We start from the raw sequence: 18,104 nt of genomic DNA, 5'->3' as shown, positions 1-18,104 counted from the left end.
AAAACAATGATGGTTGTCTTTTTTTTTTTTTAAGAATAACGGAAGGGGACCAGTATATATATATATATATATATATATATATATATATATATATATACAGAGTAGAAGTAAATTGCTCCTGGTAGCAGGCTATTCTTGGATTTCTACAGGAAAATGAAGTAGTAAGGCTATAAACTTTTGCATGAACAAATACACTTCCATGCTAACAGCAGTCATAGGGTTTACCCACGTTAGAAACAGAGCATGAAAAAATAAAAGCCAGATATATAGTCTGGAGGAAAGGGAAAGTTCCATGAATAAACCTTCAGGCAATTTGGCCTTAAGTGTGTTGGTTAAAAAAAAAGGTTATATTATTTTATCACAAGTAATCTAATTTCAGAGACTTCTTTCCTCCAATGCTATACTGCTGACACAAGGAAACCACTCGCATGAGCAATTAAATATGCCTACTTTGTCTCTTACGTGTTTTACTCCCCCAATGCTATACTGTTCATATGTAAGAAACACAGCTAAGATAATAAATGAACCAGTTCCTATTACAGATGAAATAAAACACCTGTCTTTAGCAGAAATAAGACAGTCCTCTCAAGGACTGAAATTTAGGTTAGTAGCAATAAATGTGAAACAGAGAAAATCCACCTCATATTTCTTGGGTAGAAGAAGCACTTATTCTAACCCCAAAGGAATCCAGAGCAAAATGTACTTCTAATGTCTCTTTATTCTGGGCTTGTATTCAAGTGGCACGGACAAATGAGTGTGGATCTAATTACAGAGCATTAGCAAAGTAGCACTTGCTCTCTAGACAAGAGTCACTCACAATAATAATTCTACAACAACAGCCCTGTTTACAACTTTCAGAGTTAGTGTGCTTTGTAGGCCAATTGAGGAAATCAGCAGAGACGCTATTGCCTCTTTATATGATAAGAACTCATGAAGTTGAAAAGATTTTCAGTTCAGGGATCACCAGTCATTCATACACACACATTTTAGCTGAGGAGGTGCAAACTACACCAACAATGGAGAAGCATAATAAGCATAAAAAGAAGATACAGCAATATATTTAACTGAAAGCTGCATAGAAGACAGAATTGTGACCCTACCTGTAGGTTAAAAAAGAGCCTTTGAGGATGGGGGATTCAGAAGCTCAACAATATCACTTACATTGTGTTCTTTTTTTAGCTCACAATTTATTTTGTCTTAGATTGCAGTCATATCGTCCCTGAGACCCTATGATCCATCAGATCTCCCTAAGGGAGGAGGAGAGAAAAGTCCACCTTTGGAGAGGGAGGTGTTGAAGGTTGTGGAAAGGTTCCTGCAGAAGGTTCCTTTCCAACAATGAACAGCGAAAAGGAGGTGCTCACAAGGGGTGTTCCAGGCATAATTAGAACAAGGGGTGTTCTAAACTGGCATAATTTATTCCACTCCTTTTAATTTTTTTGTGAGGGAAAAGTTTCTCAGAAAAAAAGAAACCCCAGAAACAAGAAAAAATAGCAACAGCCACTTAGAAAATAGGAAAGCACCCTCCCACCTTCTGCCCTATCTGGAAGGACATAGGAAAAGGGAGTAAGTCCCCCTTTGTCTACCCTTTTGGATTGTCCTATTTGTTTCACTGCTCAATGAGCAGCTCAAAAGTTTGCATATAGACATTTAAGCAGCAAACAAAAATTATTGGTTCATTTCTTCTTAGAGATGTGGCAATGTTAATTAAATACAGCAGAAAAACGGCAAAACATATGAGCCCCATTTGCACAAATCTATTTTTAGCTACAATGCTAATGGCACAATTAGACTTCCTGTTCTGTATATTATATTTATATTACATATATTATACTATATGGGACACGGGTGGTGCTGTGGGTTAAACCACAGAGCCTAGGGCTTGCTGATCAGAAGGTCGGCAGTTCGAATCCCCGTGACAGGGTGAGCTCCCATTGATCGGTCCCTGCTCCTGCCAACCTAGCAGTTCAAAAGCACGTCAAAGTGCACGTAGGTAAATAGGTACCACTCCAGTGGGAAGGTAAACGGCGTTTCCATGCGCTGCTCTGGTTCACCAGAAGCAGCTTAGTCATGCTGGCCACATGACCCAGAAGCTGTACGCCAGCTCCCTCGGCCAATAAAGCGAGATGAGCGCCGCAACCCCAGGGTCGTCCATGACTGGACCTAATGGTCAGGGGTCCCTTTACATTTTTATATATATTATATGAAAAATGATCTTACCATATATTAGCATAGCAAAAGATTTTCTTTAGATTTAAAAGATTACATGCAGTATGAAATGTGCAATTTACAACACAAGTGGCAAGCAGCGATTCTATGGTCCATTAGAATGTTGTTGAATATATCAATTGTGCACTCCAGGCATCAATAATAGGGTTACTCCTTCACTGCAAGCTCCTTAAGTGCTTCTCCCTTAATTATGTTTCATGTCCCTCCCCCGCTGCCAGAAAAGAAAAAGAGCCACAAGGGAAGGTCTATTTCTGGTTGGGAAAGGACAGGAAGAAAAAGGGTTAAAAAGCCTCTCTGTGTCTAGTTTTCTGTTTAAATGCAACCTCCCCCCAGGCTGCACACACATATACATCACAATGCTCTGCTTAATGCCTAGTTTGAGTCTCAGTTTACCACAATGTTCCCATTAGACAGTTCTCGTTCCCTAGAAGACCTCTCTTGCAATGATAATTTAGCTGCTTCATTCTGACAAAATAAATAGCCATAATGTGACCATCTTCAAGACTATTACTGTGCATATTATTTATTAGTTTTTTTCCTTGATTTTCCATGTAATAAGGAATGCTACAGTACTTGAAAGGAGCACTATAGGTAATGAAAAGGTGGCCTGGTACCTTCAAACCAAATACCATGCACTGTGTGCCAGCTGCAAGAGAATCATAAAAAGGAAAACTATATACTAGTAATAAAACTAAGGCCATGAATAAATTGATAGAGAAGTAATTGTTTTAATGGGAAAATACAAACTAGTTAACTTTCTTTTCATTGTTTCTCTTTTCAGTAGGCTTTCACTTACACTTCTGTTAAAAATGTTTGGGTGTTTTTGCATTCAAAAGATGCAAAATAATGTTTTCCTTTGCTATGTTAAGGTTTCATTCTACACCATGTGTAACATATGAATCGGGGCTAAAGAATAGATTAGAGGCATAGATTTTACAGTTCAAAACAAAAAGAATTTCACAGATGAGCATGGGGCCATATTGCCAACGAAGTTCCATGTAATTGCTTTACTTGCAACACAGACTCTAATTCTACTTCCGTGCAATTTAACAGATTTATGAGAAGCCAGATGTTGGCAATTATGGAAACCAACATTATTCATATTCTCAGTACAACAGACCTGTTTGCACTGCAAAACCCAACGTAATCTATTATACATATAACCAAAGGAGAAGAGGCATCCTATTTACATACCCCCAAATACTTCATGCTGAGAGCTCATAAACAGCACTGCCAAAAACTGCAAACCTTGCCAATGAACAAATAATAAAGCGAAAAGCCCAACACCTTGTCATAACTCCGTTTAGGACCCTAATGCAAATTATAGACTATTATGTTATTGTGTTTGTTATTTAATATTGGCCAGTAATCAAAATATAAGGCTCAAAAAATTGGCATCCATTCCAAGTTCAACTACTAAACAAGGCAAATATTATAAACCTATACATGTACATCTGCATTATTAGTCAGCTTCATGACACAATTTAAGGAGCTAGTTTTGAAGCAGAAAGTCCCAAACAAACTGGGTCTGTTCTACTTGAGGATTTTCTTGCCTATGAGCCTTTTCTTCTTTCCTTATAGTCTCACCCTTCCATTACAGTCCCTTAAATGGGGCCCTGCTTTCAATCCTTCTCCATTTAGAGACATCACCATGGTAAGGATCCCCAACATCACCACAAATCTTGGTCATTTACCCCATAATACAAGTTAATTAATGCATTCCCCCTTGCTCATGACAGAAGCCAGTAACCAGAGGCAAGCTTGCCTTGCTGTTGAAGTGGAAATGAAGGTTTTAAAATATGCTCAAATGCATCAATTCCCTATCAGAATCATAGGAAATGTAGTTGACCCTAATCTCCTCCTCCTCCTCCTCCTCCTCCTCTTCAAACTGGCGGAGTGATTGCACTTGTGAGCCATTTGAAGGATCACTTTACTTGCGATTCCCAGAAACTGGTGTTCAGAGATATACTGTCTCTGACACTGGAGGGAGTGCACGGCCATCATGGCTAGTAGTGATGGATCCCCTCAACTGCCATGAATTTGGGTAATATCCTTCTAAAAACCATCAGCACACCTTGTGGTGGTGAAGTACTATGTGTTTTGTGAAGAAGCCCTTTATTTTGTCTTGACAGAATCTTTCAAAATTCAGCTTCATTAGATGGGCCTAAGTACTATGAGGGAGGGAGAGAAGCTTATTCTTTTCTACTTTGTCTACCCCTGCATAACCCTATACACATCTATCAAGTCCCTCCCCTTTGCCTTTTCCCCTAAACTAAAAAGCCTCAAATGTAACCTTTCCCCAAAGGAGAGTTGCTCCACACCATTGATCATTTGGGTTGCCCTTTCTGAACACTTTCTAGCTCTAAATCAACCCTCTTTAGGTTATGAGGCTAGAACTGTACACAATATTCCAAGTACGATTACACCATAGATTTGCAGAATGATGTGAAATGTAGGCCGTTCTGTTTTCAGTTGGTCTTTTTTCTTCTTCTTTTTCTTTTTTGATGTCCTGGTTCCCGCTCCAAACACCACAACCGAAGGACTTAACGTGTGACTGGGAAGAAAGCTTTATTCAAGGCTAACAATGGTACAAGTCAAGCTACAAGGGAAGAACAGCAAAGGCACACCTAGACAATTCAAGACCAGTATTAGGACAGTGCCAGATTTAGGATGGATCCCCTGCACAGGGGTGCAAAATAACAACAACACCTTTTGTTTATACGGGTTCCTACTCAAAGTTAGGGCCCAGTCAGGCAGGTGATTGAGTTGCCGCAACTATGACACAGTGCTCTTGAGAGCATACACAGAATGGAAGGCAAGAGAGGAGGGCATGAAAATATTTAGGGGGCACCAAAATTTGTCCTCACTCAGGGCGCCATATTACCAAAGTCTGCCCCTGATCAGGAGTCAAAGACTGGATGGAAGCTGCAAAGATGTCTCAACAAATGGTCATGCCCCACCCACCAGCTTTTAACAAGAGGCTTCTCTAAAGGGTGCCAACCAGTTCTCAGTGGTGGAGGTTTTATTGTTGGTTTTTATGTTGCTGCATTTTGTTTGATTACATTTTATCATATGCTTCCTTAAATCTCTCAAAATCATATTTTTAATTTTTAAAAATAGTTTTTTATATAAAAACTCTGCTACATTTATTTTTACTTACTGCATTTATCGGAGACCCAGAACAAACAGAAAGAGTCATGCCTTACTCAGTTGCATTAAAAAAAACAGGCTCTGAAAAGAGAGAGGCCTTATGAAAGATTGTATTACTTGGAGGTAAAGTCTTATTGTGTTTGTTAGGGCTTCTTCTCAACGAAGTGCACATAGTCTGTGTGGTACCAAAATGGCTTTAGAACACAGAGAGACTCATTTAAACTGATAAATTCTTCCATTTTTCAAACGGTAAACGAAGAGTAAGAAAAGCACATAATGTTAATTGCACTTGCAATTAGGAAAAATTGATATAAATATATCTTAGGTAAACTGAATATCTTTCTTCCTCTTCTTGACATGAATCTTAAATCAATTTATTCATGAGAAGAGCTCCCTTGAAATCACCTGAACAAGCAAAGTGTGTTCAGCATCACAATGGATAATTTCTACTGATGTAGCTTGATTAAAGATTGTGTCCAGGACTTGGTGTCCAAGACATGGATGAAAAGTAATGAAATACTTCTGATTTTGATGTAATTTGCATCTCTATTCAGACAGTTTCTTGCTTGTCAAAAATGCAAATTTCCTCATGGAAACTGAAATGCACAAAATTCAGCTCAGCTCCAGTTTAGATTAATGACAACACAATCATATGCATGTCTACTAAGATGAAAGTTCTCTTTAGTTCAATGAGACATACACCCATGTTAGTTTATGAAAGGCCGAAGGATTAATCACATGGAAGAGATGGAGGGCTTGTGTACTTCTAAATCAGGCATCCTCAGACTTCGACCTCCAGATGTTTTGGACTACAATTCCCATCTTCCCCAACCACTGGTCCTGTTAGCTAGGGATCATGGGATATGTAGGGCAAAACATCTGGAGGGTCGCAGTTTGGGGATGCCTGTTCTAAATGGTCCTAGCAAACCCATGTGTGATTCAGTCATTCAAATGTAAACAGAGTGGTGCGGGATCCAGCCATGAGGAAGCAGCAATCATATAAGTGCAGAAATGGGCAACAAGCCTTCACTGAGTTACTGCTAATTTGGGATGGTAGTGGATTCAGGCAGAGCACTTCACTGGCCCCAATCCAGCCAGCTACCTAGTCATAATGGCTCAAAGTAAAGTTGTTGCAGAATTTCACATATCTGCCAAGCGTGAGAGGACATAAGATATTCCAAGTGATTTTTTTTAAAAAAGAAACCACTTTTAAATGCTTAAAATAGTTGTTTAAAACTATTCTTTACTGGTAATCTTACTGTTTTACTGTAAGCTGTGGTGGGGTTGTAGTTGTTTTTACAGCCAAGTGGTGTATGAATTTTGTTGTTGTTTAGTCGTTTAGTCGTGTCCGACTCTTCGTGACCCCATGGACCATAGCACGCCAGGCACTCCTGTCTTCCACTGCCTCCCACAGTTTGGTCAAACTCATGTTCATAGCTTCGTATGAATTTTATGAGGTAAAATAAATAAACTCAATAAAAATTCAAAACATTCTGGTGTAAGAACTATCATTTCCAGCATCTGTTTAAAAATACATATTTTTTTATTTGTCCTAAACTATTCCACTGTAGCAGAGTTTGTTACAGTTACCTTCATCATCATATATGTGCAGAAATGGACAACAAACCTTCACTTAGTTATATCACCATCATCAAAACTCTTTTAAATCTAAATAATACGCCTTTCAGTCTAAACCCAATCTACCAATTTCTCTTCCCATTGTTCTCTCTTCTAAACCTCTGCAACTGACTCAGTTTTCAACTCAGCAACTGGTCCCTCCCCTCCCCAAGATCCCCAAAGTAGATCATCAATCTACAGCAGGCATCCCCAAACTTCGGCCCTCCAGATGTTTTGGACTACAATTCCCGTCATCCCTGACCACTGGTCCTCTTAGCTAGGGATCATGGGAGTTGTAGGCCAAAACATCTGGAGGGCCGCAGTTTGGGGATGCCTGATCTACGGCATAACCAAAAATATATGCTTATAATAAACATGCAATTTTGTAATATATTCAGTACCTATTACACAGTTGATATTGCCACAATACCATTCAAAAATCTGACAAATAGTGGGCAGAGGGAGTGGACAATAGGCAGAAAGATCTTCAGTTTGGTTTTTCTCATATCTTCTTCTGAATACTTTGTTTTTAACTGATTTCTACTGAAAATTTTAGAGTTTTATTATATATTTTTAAAACAACTTAAGAGGGTTTTTAAACAACTTAGAGGTATATAAAATATGTTTTGGTAAATAAAAATGAAATGACTGCTGCAGAAGTTCAAATTATATGAAGTGCTAGACAGTTTCCCCTATAACACCGTAGATGGCATCGGTTGCAAGAGAAAATTCCCTTCTCAGATTTGATGACTATATGTTGATAAATTGCCAAGGAATGACATCTGCAGATTTGATGGTCAATGAATTTGTCATTTATTGTGTAAACAGTATGTTATATTTAAAACTCTCTTTTTTAGCAGATTCATGGTCACTGTTGAAGGAAATAGCTCTCGAACTAGCCAGATTTCTCAAGTAGATATACTACATTTTGATGTGAAGATTTAACGATCTCAACTATATGAAATCCAGCAAAGCTGCATGATAAATGTGACCCTTGCATTTCTTTTCTGGGAATGCAATATGTACATCCATCTGTAGAAAACTATTCTGATTCATTTACCTTAACGTTCCTAGCTTCTTTTAGACAGACTAGACATTTGCTCTTAGTATTTGATAGAAAAGTACCAGTTGCTATTTTTAATTGCTATTTATTTGGTGTTATTACTGTATATTTCATTTTATTTCTATATTTCTAAGAGACGCAGCCACGTCAACTTCAATGCAAAGAAAAAGCAGTAGGCAGACAGAGGAAACAGGGAGGTAGGCAAGTCATAGAATCAAATGTTTTGGAAGGAACCCTGAGGGTCATCTAGTCCAACCCTCTTGCAATGTAGGGATCTCAACTAAAAGATCCATGGCAGATGGCCATCCAAACTCTGCTTAAAAACCTCCAATGAAGAGGAAGTGGTGCAAGCGCTGAGTGATTGGCTCAGATGAACAGCCAGGAAGGGCCAGGGCAGCTCCCAGCAGCCATACTGCTCAGCTGCTACTGTGCTGCTACAAGGCTGCTGTTTTGGCTTCAGCCATGTCAGAGGTTATGGAGGAAGAAGCGTCAGCAAAGTAGGACTGTGGGTGGAGAGCTGCCTCAGCAGGGAAGGGGCCTCCATCGACCACCACTCCTTTTAATTCTCCTTCCCATAGCCACTGATGACAGTAACACAGCTCTTGGGACTGCGGTGAGCTGTGAGGGGGTGGAGTGTTTGACAATTTATAAAGAGAGGGGTTTGGAACTTGGGTTGATGGGTAGGCAAGCAATGGCCAGGGCAGCAGCCCCTGGTTATTTACAACATTTATATGCTGCCTTTCCAGTGAATTGTTTGAATTGTGCATGACTGCGCAATATGGTATGTATTGCATTTCACAGAGTTTTGTAACTAAACAAGACTGAGTGGGAAGAGGAGTGAGAGGTGGGTAGCAAGGGATGGATGCTAACAGAGTTAGCTTGTAGTTGGGGCTACAAAGATTAAGCTGTGTTCATGTGCACATACTTGTGCATTCTAAGTCAGGGGTGTAGAAACTGGTCACCCAGATGTCGATGGACTACAATTCCTATCATCTCTTACCATTGGTAAGAAGTTCATAGATGTCCAAGCCCAAATCCCATTTACACGTTTTTGTTTATACTGTATCGTTTTATAAAACTGACTCTTTAAAATGCCAGAAGCAGAACACCAGTGTTTCAGAGAAGTGCCACTTTCTCCCCTCCCTTTTGCTTAATTACTTCTCTGAGTAATTTACCTCTGCGTTTCATTATAATTGCAGCAGAAGGCAGAAAAACAATGAAAACAACTACTGCAAGTTCATTTACTTTGTTTCCCCGACACTTAAAATGTTCCTGTGGCACCAAACTTCATCAAGAGTTATTCTGCATTTCAGGGGCGTACCCAGGATCAAAATTAGGGGGGGCAAGGGGGGGCAAGGGGCGGGGGCAAGGGGCGGGAGGGGTCACAGTGGGAATGTGGGCGGGGCTACGTGGCCTGCGTCCTCCCAGCTCTTCTGAGGAGGCGGCCCCAAGCTCCCGTTCCCGGCGCAAAGCTCCAGAGGTGCGCGGGGAACGCGAGCCTGTGGCTGCCTCCTCCACTTACACTCCCCGCTCCCACTTAGCGCTCCTCCGCTTACGCTCCCCTCGCGCCTCTGGAGCTTTGCGCTGGGAGCCGGAGCCTGGGGCTGCCACGCTGTGCCCCTTAGCCTTTTGCTTCTAGGGGGGGCAATTGCCCCCTCCTGCCCCCCTGCCCACGGCACTGGTCGCCCCTCTTGGCAGCTCACCCCATCCCCCGGGTGCGCTGTTTCTGCCCCGAGCGCAGATGGCTCAGCCTCCTCCTCCTCTGCTTCCCACCCGGCTCCCCACTGTGCCTCCTGGGCTGGCTCCGCAGCCACTGTCCCTGGCTGAGCTGCCCCTGCAGCTGCTCTGCATAGACATCAAGGCACCCAGCCAGAAAAGTGAGTGTGAGTGCCTCGATCCGGGGAGAAAGTGGGGGGAGGGAGGATCTTGGAAGGGTTGAAGGAGCCTGCAGTGTGTGTGTGCGCGCACGTGTGTGTGCGTTTGCTGCTGCTGACTGACGGTATTTCGAATTGGGGGAGTGTCTGTTTCTCCTGCTGCAGGGGAGAAAACTACAAAGAAGTGACTTCTTGGTGGGGGTGGTCGGGGTGGGGTGGGGAGAACAAGCGAGGATCCCTCTGTCTCTTACGTTTACACCCCACCGCTTTTGCAGCTCAATAGTGGGAGGGGGAGAGGAGAAAGTGCGATGGGTTATGGAAAGGGGAAAGGGGGGAGGGCTGGTCTGTTTCTTTCTGGCTGGGGCCACGCGCCCCGCTTTTTGCATTGAGATTTCTTCTTTCTTTTTAGCTTGGGGGGGGCAGCTGGCTTCTAGAGTAGGGCAGCTGCCCTAACTTGCCCCGTGGTGGGTACGCCCTTGCTGCATTTAGTGGGCATCTATTTTTGCAGGACTTTTCACACATAACACAGTTCTATCCTGTCAGGGTGAGAAAACATGATAACTGTCACAAAGAAGGAAGGAGAAATAACTACAAGAGTGCTAATTTCAACTTCAATGGAACATTAAGCCATTACAATATATCAGATATAACAAATGTATGCTAGGCTTGCAACCAACATATGCACAAGTTAAAGCTATAAACATTGCTTTGACAAATCATTCTTCACAGGCAACTTGCCATTTAACATGCAATTTATTTCCTAGTTTTACAAATGAAAGCTAGTAGCACATCTAAAAAGCAACAGCATGGTTTTAGAGGAACTGTGAAACATGTACTATGTTAACTTTTAATACTGCTGAACTTTAGAGTATCCAAAGCCATAAGATAATTTTTGAAATATGGTTGGTACACTGTTTCTTTCAAGCTGGGTTTTTTTAAAGAACAGAACTGTATTTTAAAAGAATTGGATTCATTTTTATGTGTTCCCTTCTCTGTTTACTTACAGTTGATATTTTGCAGTGCATTAAAGTTAAAGAATTAAAAAAAAAAGATTCCAATCAGAAAGCTAGCAAAATGTGTTTGATTTTGCCACCTCAGATTGTTAATACATAGAATATAGAATATAAATAGTATAAAGTAACACATACACACAATGCAATGGAAAACATTACCTTGTACCTTATAAAGTCCGGCAAATTGGTCCCTTGTAGGTTTATGGCCAATCAAGCTGAGGCATCCACCATTTTGAAGGGAAAGGAAGATAATGCTGGCCAGTTTCTCCTCCTGATGCAGCCCCTCCCCCAATTCTGTGTGAGAGGATTGTGGAACTTAAATGGGTCAGGATGGCAATATCTCAAGGGCCACCTCTCCCCTGATAAACTAATCCAGACCTTGCAATCATCATCTGAGGCCCTTTTTCATGTGTCCCCTCCACAAGGAGGTGGCAACATGAGAACGTGCCTTTTCTGCAGTGGCTCCCTATTTGTGGAATGCTCTCCCCAGGGAGGCTTGCCTGTCACCATCATTATATATTTTTATCCACTAGGCAAAAACATTCCTTTATATCCAGGTCTTTGGCCTTTAACGATCTCTGGCCTTTTAGAAGTAGCTTGGATGTTTTTAATATATTTCTCTTTCCTCTTGGTTTTATTGTATTTTTATGTGGGTTTATTGGTTTGTTTGGTTGTAAGTTGCTTTGGGTTGCCCTGGGCAAGATAAAGCAACTGAGAAATTTAATGACTATGACAATGACGACGACAACAACAACAACAACTTTCCAGAACAACATGGATAGTGGCAGAGTGTGCAGGGGGACAGGTGGGATCTGTGCTAGACTTACTCTCATGCACACAGTGCAGAACTGCTTTGTTGAATTGCAGTGCGAGAGGATTTCTTTGCTGGCAATGAACAGAGTGGGAGCACTTGCCTCCCATTCTTATCACTCTTAAAGAGTTATATCTGTCTTCATTCCAAACACATATGCATAGAGTTGGCACTATAACCAAATGTTGGAGTCATCATATAATTACCAACACTTAAAATACAATCCCCCAGGCTGGGGATTGTGGGTGGAACCAGCTTAGTCCAGGAGCAGACCCTAGCTAAGCTAAAATGTAACAAATAGGCCAGGCAAGGGGGAATCATACCCCTTTCCTAGTAAAATTAAACTAAAATATCCAGGTCATTTTCCTCCTGGTTAATTAGCAATCCCGAGTCATTGAATCACATATTGTGTTAGAGTTCTCTTATGAAGTAGGGCCTGAAATATGAAAACCTCAGCTGCTACGCTGCATCAATGATGCCATGGATCCATCGGTTGGCTAAAGTTTGTCACACATTACAATCCAGTGAATTCTAGGGACCTCACCAGGCTACACTACATCTCATTGGTTCCATTCTGGGTTTCATTTGGGAATTCTGAAGAGTGGATTTAACTTATCCTAAAATGTTTTCATACTTTTGGGAGCACAACCAAGTGGTTCTGCCCATCACTAGAGATGGGAACAGGAATACGTGTGGAACTTCAAAGTGGTGTTGGTTTTGGTAAGCTACAATGCCAGACATTTTTTAGTGCAGATCAAGTTACTGTTTTCTGTCATACTGTTCAAATTGAATTGCAGTAAACTACTAATCCGGATAAAGGCTTGATATGCAACTCATTATGATTTTGCTCCACAATGTATTCCTCATGTATGATTGTGAAGTACTCTGGAGCCTCTGTGGAACCTTCCAAGCACCTGAGTGCTAACATCCCATTCATTTTTATGAGCCTTCAATCAGCTGATAATTTTCAGAATTGTAAAGTTATATATGATTAGACAAGATCTGTTCACTGCATTCATATTTTACTTCTATAGTTATTTCTGAAGGCAGTGGAACTATTACAAGCAATCAGTGAGCAATCCCTTTAGTCACATTTAAAAAGAAATTGACTGAAGTACTTTTAAAACATTACAATCTGCTTCAGTATTACATAGCTGCAACTGTTTCTGAAAATTAAAGCCTGTTGGAGACCAGTTTATATATAAAGTAAAAACTGGTTTAATCTTTTGGCACCAGAGTACAACAGCAGATGGCTCAGCAATGCTATTTAATTAAAATAACCCCATTAATTTCAAATTCTGTTTACATCTTACACCTGGGCAACAGTGTCTAACCTTGTGAACTTCCACATCGGTTGGCAGGTCAAAATGAGGGCAGTGGGTTTTGAAAAATAAGAAAACAACAAGAAAATGTTGCTGCGTGGGTTCTTGTTCAGAGTTCCAAACATTACCTCTTCCAGAATTTTCAATTATTTTCCTCCTCCCACTCCGTTTTTCAGACAGATAGTAGTCCATGACCACTAAGCATGTTCAATACTCACTGGACTGTTTTTGGCTTCTTTCCTCTATTAGGTTTTTGTTCCCCCTTTACAAAAATGTACTTATACAAAGCATGGACCTTCCTGAATCCTGCCAAGACTTTCCTCTTCCATATGAATGGCATCATTCTGGCTACATATGGACCAGCATTCAGAGAAAGAGTTGTTTTTAGTATACCAGGAATGACTATTTTATAAGCCTGAGAGCTGCAGTCCTTCCCAGCATACTACAGGGAGAGTGACCAAAAGAAATAGACATGCTTATCCGATGGCCTTGTGCACACAAATAAAGTACACATTCCACACACACACACACACACATCAGATCAGATCAGATCACTGCACATTCACCCACTTCACCCACATGGACTACACAGAGCCCCCATGGGTGCACCAGAATACCACAGAAAACAGCACAAACTTTGCTGAAAAGGGAGGTAGAAGACAGGTAGAAAGATGTGATTTTCCTCCCCATCAGTGCATTCTATAGTGGAGGGCGAATGATTTTCTTTCACATCTGTCAATGTTGTGATAGAGAGGGAAATCACCTTCCTGGCAGGATGCATCAGATCCCATCAGAGCACTCCCAACTCCTAACAATGGTGGCAGGAACAAGAGAAGAGATGTGTCATTCACCACTAGAAATGGACTGGGGATTGGTGGGATGGAAGAAAGGCTTGTGGGGCTAGGCAGGGGGTTTGCCACCCATATGATGTTGAAAAGTACCCTTTTCACATATGAACCAAAGCTCAATAGCAGGCATCCCCAAACTTCAGCCCTCCAGATGTTTTGGACTACAATTCCCATCATCCCTGACCATTGGTCCTGTTAGCTAGGGATCATGGGAGTTGTAGGCCAAAACATCTGGAGGGCCGCAGTTTGGGGATGCCTGCTCAATAGGAACAAATTATACATATTGTGAAGGATATTAAGGCTTGTCTGGAGCTTTTTTTTTTAAGATAAAAAGTACCCACTCTAATGACTACATTGTCCTAGATAAAGGTCTTTCAGTAGTCTGAGGGCACTCTGAGGTGGAAAACTTATTTTTTATATATATATATACAATTCTTACCCCACCCTTTCTCCCTTAGGAGCTCAAGGTGGCTTACAATGATAGAACAGATTGATATTCAAATACCATTCTAATGTTTAAAATTATTTAAGAGAGCAGCAAAACAACTAAACAGACCACAGGGTGCATAACACTAGCTTTTCTGCAAATCATCATCTAAGGGCCTGAATGAGCAAATAAATCATCAATTTATATGTAAGCAATTCAACCATGGGGACATTTTCAATGTTCCTAGATGAGAGTTCCACTAGAAGAAGAGGAGGAGTTTGGACTTGATATCCCACCATTGTAAGTTTGGACTTGATATCCCACCATTCACTCCCCTTAAGGAGTCTCAAAGCAGCTAACAATCTCCTTTCCCTCCCCCCCCAATAAACACTCTGTGAGATGAGTGGGGCTGAGTGACTAGCCCAAGGTCACCCAGCAGCTGCATGTGGAGGAGCAGGGAAGCGAACCTGGTTCACCAGATTACGAGTCTACCACTCTTAACCACTACAGCATGCTGGCTTCCACAAGTGGGACGCCACCACAGGAAAAGCTCTCCCTCGGGTCCACACTCTCCTCACGTATGTAACTATGAGCTGATTGTCTGTTGCACAGCGTAGAGCCCTAGGTGATTGGTACTGGGGGAAGATGCTGTACTCGGGTCCCAAACTGTTTAGGGCTAGACCCTGAATTGAAACCAGCACCATACCAGCAGACACTGCAAGGTGATTCTCCCCCCTCTCTTAGTGCATAAGAATTCTTTCACAATATCACTTTACTGTGATAAACAACAATAATAACGGGGTGAAATCACTGGTGCCAACTTTAGCACCATAGAAATGAATGAAACAAGTTGTTCCTGAGTCTGCATATATGTATATTAAATTTGTGACTGCTATTTTTGAACAGTGGTAGATTTTTTTTTAAGAAATCCTGATAAGGGTAGATGTAATGGAGGATCCATTATAAACTCAGATTGGGTTATTTCCATTACCGTGGTTTGCAACATAATAACCTGGCAAAATTTGAAACATCCAATAATGACTTTAAGTATGAATGACTTTCATGTGGAGTATTATCTATTAAAGCCATGAAATACTGTGAAATTCATCGCTTTTGACATAATCATGCCTGTGAAATCCACTGCTGAGGATTTATTGGGCATACATTGCCTCATAGCAACCATCACTTCAAGCCAGAAAACTACACAAAAAATTAGTGGTGTTTGGTTACTAAGCCTTCTAAAATCCTATTTTAACATGCCAGTTGTAGTCCTTTTCTTTGCATTTGAGAGAATCTCGCACTGCATTCCTACCAATATTTTAAAAAGTACAGTGGTTAAATTCCATTCAGGCAGCTGTCTTAAATTCTTTAAAATTACAACATAACTAAAGTATCTTTTACTGGTCTAGCTTTAGTTGACAGATATATATGCAACATTACTAGTAGAGATGTATAAAACCTGTCCTATTCTTCTGCTGAATATTAACATGCAGACATTTCCATATGGCTGAAAATGGATACTGCAATTTCCAGATTTGTTCCTCATTCTTTTAAAAGGCTCAGTGCATGTGCATGACAGCACTAGTCAAAGACCTGAAGGGCTGTCACCCAAAATAGAGCAAAGACTTGTCCTGTGCTGTCTCAAAGGTCAAAACTAGATTTACTGGGATTAAGCTACAGGAGGGTAGATTTCAGTTAAACATCAGGAGAAATTTCCAGATGGTAAGAGCAGTTCAGAAATGGAACCAACCACCTAGAATAATAGAATCATAGAATTGTATGGGATCCCAAGTATCATCTAATCCAACCCCTGTGATACATAGACAGATAGCTTTTTGGAACTACATTATACCAGGAGGGTGGGAAGAAACACTCCATATAAAGTGCTAATCAGCTGGCTAGCACTTACAATTGAAAGTGCTAACTGGATTGCAATGTTTCTAATGTCCAGGCTTAAATGCAAAATAAGGCACTAGATTGTCCAAAACTGTGGGGATCGGAACAGCGATGGGTATGCCTGATTGCTTGTGAAAGCAGAAATCGCAAATACTGGTTGGAAACACAAGAAGTTGCCTTATCCTGAACCAGTTTATCTAGTTCAGTATTGCCTATACTGGCTGATAGTGGCACTCCAAAGTTTCAGACAGGACGTCTTTCCAGCCATATCTGGACATATTTTTACATGTTCTGACAGGAGCAAAGCTGATTCCTGGTTTTGTTTTCCTCGTAGCAAACACAGACTGTTAACACTCAATTTATCTGAATCCACTTAAAGCCTCAATGTATACACAATGCACTGTACACGGCAGACATCTCATCTTAACCAAGATCTTTCTGCATCCCTCCCAAAGCAGGAGCCAAAAAGGAAACACCCGCTACACAAACAGGTGGTGGCAGCTCAGTGACACTTGAGGTTCCCAAATGAAACTGGCAATGAAAGACAATTCAGCAATGCAAAGAAACTGGGTCAGAACCTAGGTTTGGACACAGAACAGACCCTCCCCATCAGCTTTTAAGAGCGTGCAAATGAGAACCTGAAGTAGGCTACTGCTTCTCTCTTTCCCTGGCCAGGTGATGGAGGGAGCAAGGAATGAAAAGGTGGAGATATATTTGAGATTTTTTGAGGGTATGGGGGAGGAAGGGCTTGTGGTGGGAAATTCGGGACTGCATGGCAAAGCGAGAAGCCATGATGGCTTAAGGGTTTTTTTGTGAAGGTCCCGGCATTTTTGTGGCAATAAGAAACTATTTATTCAGCTTCTTACCCTAGAAATGGCCTAGAGGAAAACACAACACCCTCCTCCAGAGAAAAAGACAAACAATAATACACACAAAACCATGCCCAATAAAAGAGGGTGAGCACTCACCTTCATTGAACCCTGCATACAACCCCTCCCCCAAGCAAAACAACATTATAGTCTCCCCTCTCCAGCACCATAGGCAGGCTGGTTTGGGGCATGTCCTGAACAGCTACAGCCACTCAGGCAGATTGCTGACAGCCTCAGCAGGGCCTAATCCAGATGTAAATACCTGCTGGAAACAACAGGCTCTTAGAGACAGATTTCTTCTACAAGATGGCAGGGAAGCTGTTGTTAGGCAATACCTCTCCCTGCTCTCCCTCTTTGAGCCAGCTGCCTCTCCCCTTTTTACCTCCTTTTGCTGTTTAAGTGACTTTGCTAACAGTCATGAGCAAAACCTAACAAGGATGTTGTTCTTCCTTCATTACCTACTTGGTCTTCACAAAAACAGGTGGCACATAGCCCAGTCAGCATTTGCCTGCTTGATGTGCAAATGTGCTATGAACAAAAAGTTCAGGAAATAACTTACATTCAGGGAGGTTAAGAAAAGTCAAGCTCAGCTACAGATAAATATAAGAAACACACAACAACACACATGGAATCCCATCCCCTTCCTATATACAGCACAGCTACCCACTATACCCCCACCTCTCTCCTCTCCTCTCTCTCTCTCTCTCTCTCTCTCTCTCTCTCTCTCTCTCTCTCTCTCTCTCACACACACACACACACACACACACACCACATATTACACAATCTATCTCACACATTATCAGCACACATGATTGACAACCTCACAACTTAGTTATAACAACACGCTCTATGTGGTGCTTTCCTTGGGACTGGTCTGAATGCAAAATGATGCAAAATGCTGTGGCAAGACTTTTGAGGGAGACAGGCTCTGGCTACCACATACTGTAACCTTAAAACTTATATCCATATGCTCCCACACCAGGTTCAA

At 41.4% G+C, this 18,104-nt stretch overlaps 1 protein-coding gene across 3 annotated transcripts in view; it reads right to left on the bottom strand.

Moving 5' to 3' along the window:
* Positions 1-18,104, bottom strand: part of NELL1 (neural EGFL like 1) — a 368,190-nt gene that overhangs the window by 19,818 nt on the left and 330,268 nt on the right. The gene's annotated exons all lie outside the window — the stretch shown is intronic.

The sequence above is a fragment of the Zootoca vivipara genome, chromosome 1 (genome assembly GCF_963506605.1).
Source record: "Zootoca vivipara chromosome 1, rZooViv1.1, whole genome shotgun sequence".
NCBI lineage: Eukaryota > Metazoa > Chordata > Lepidosauria > Squamata > Lacertidae > Zootoca > Zootoca vivipara.
The sequence above is the reverse complement of the archived record's forward strand: the minus strand, read 5'-3'. Positions and strand labels throughout refer to the sequence as shown.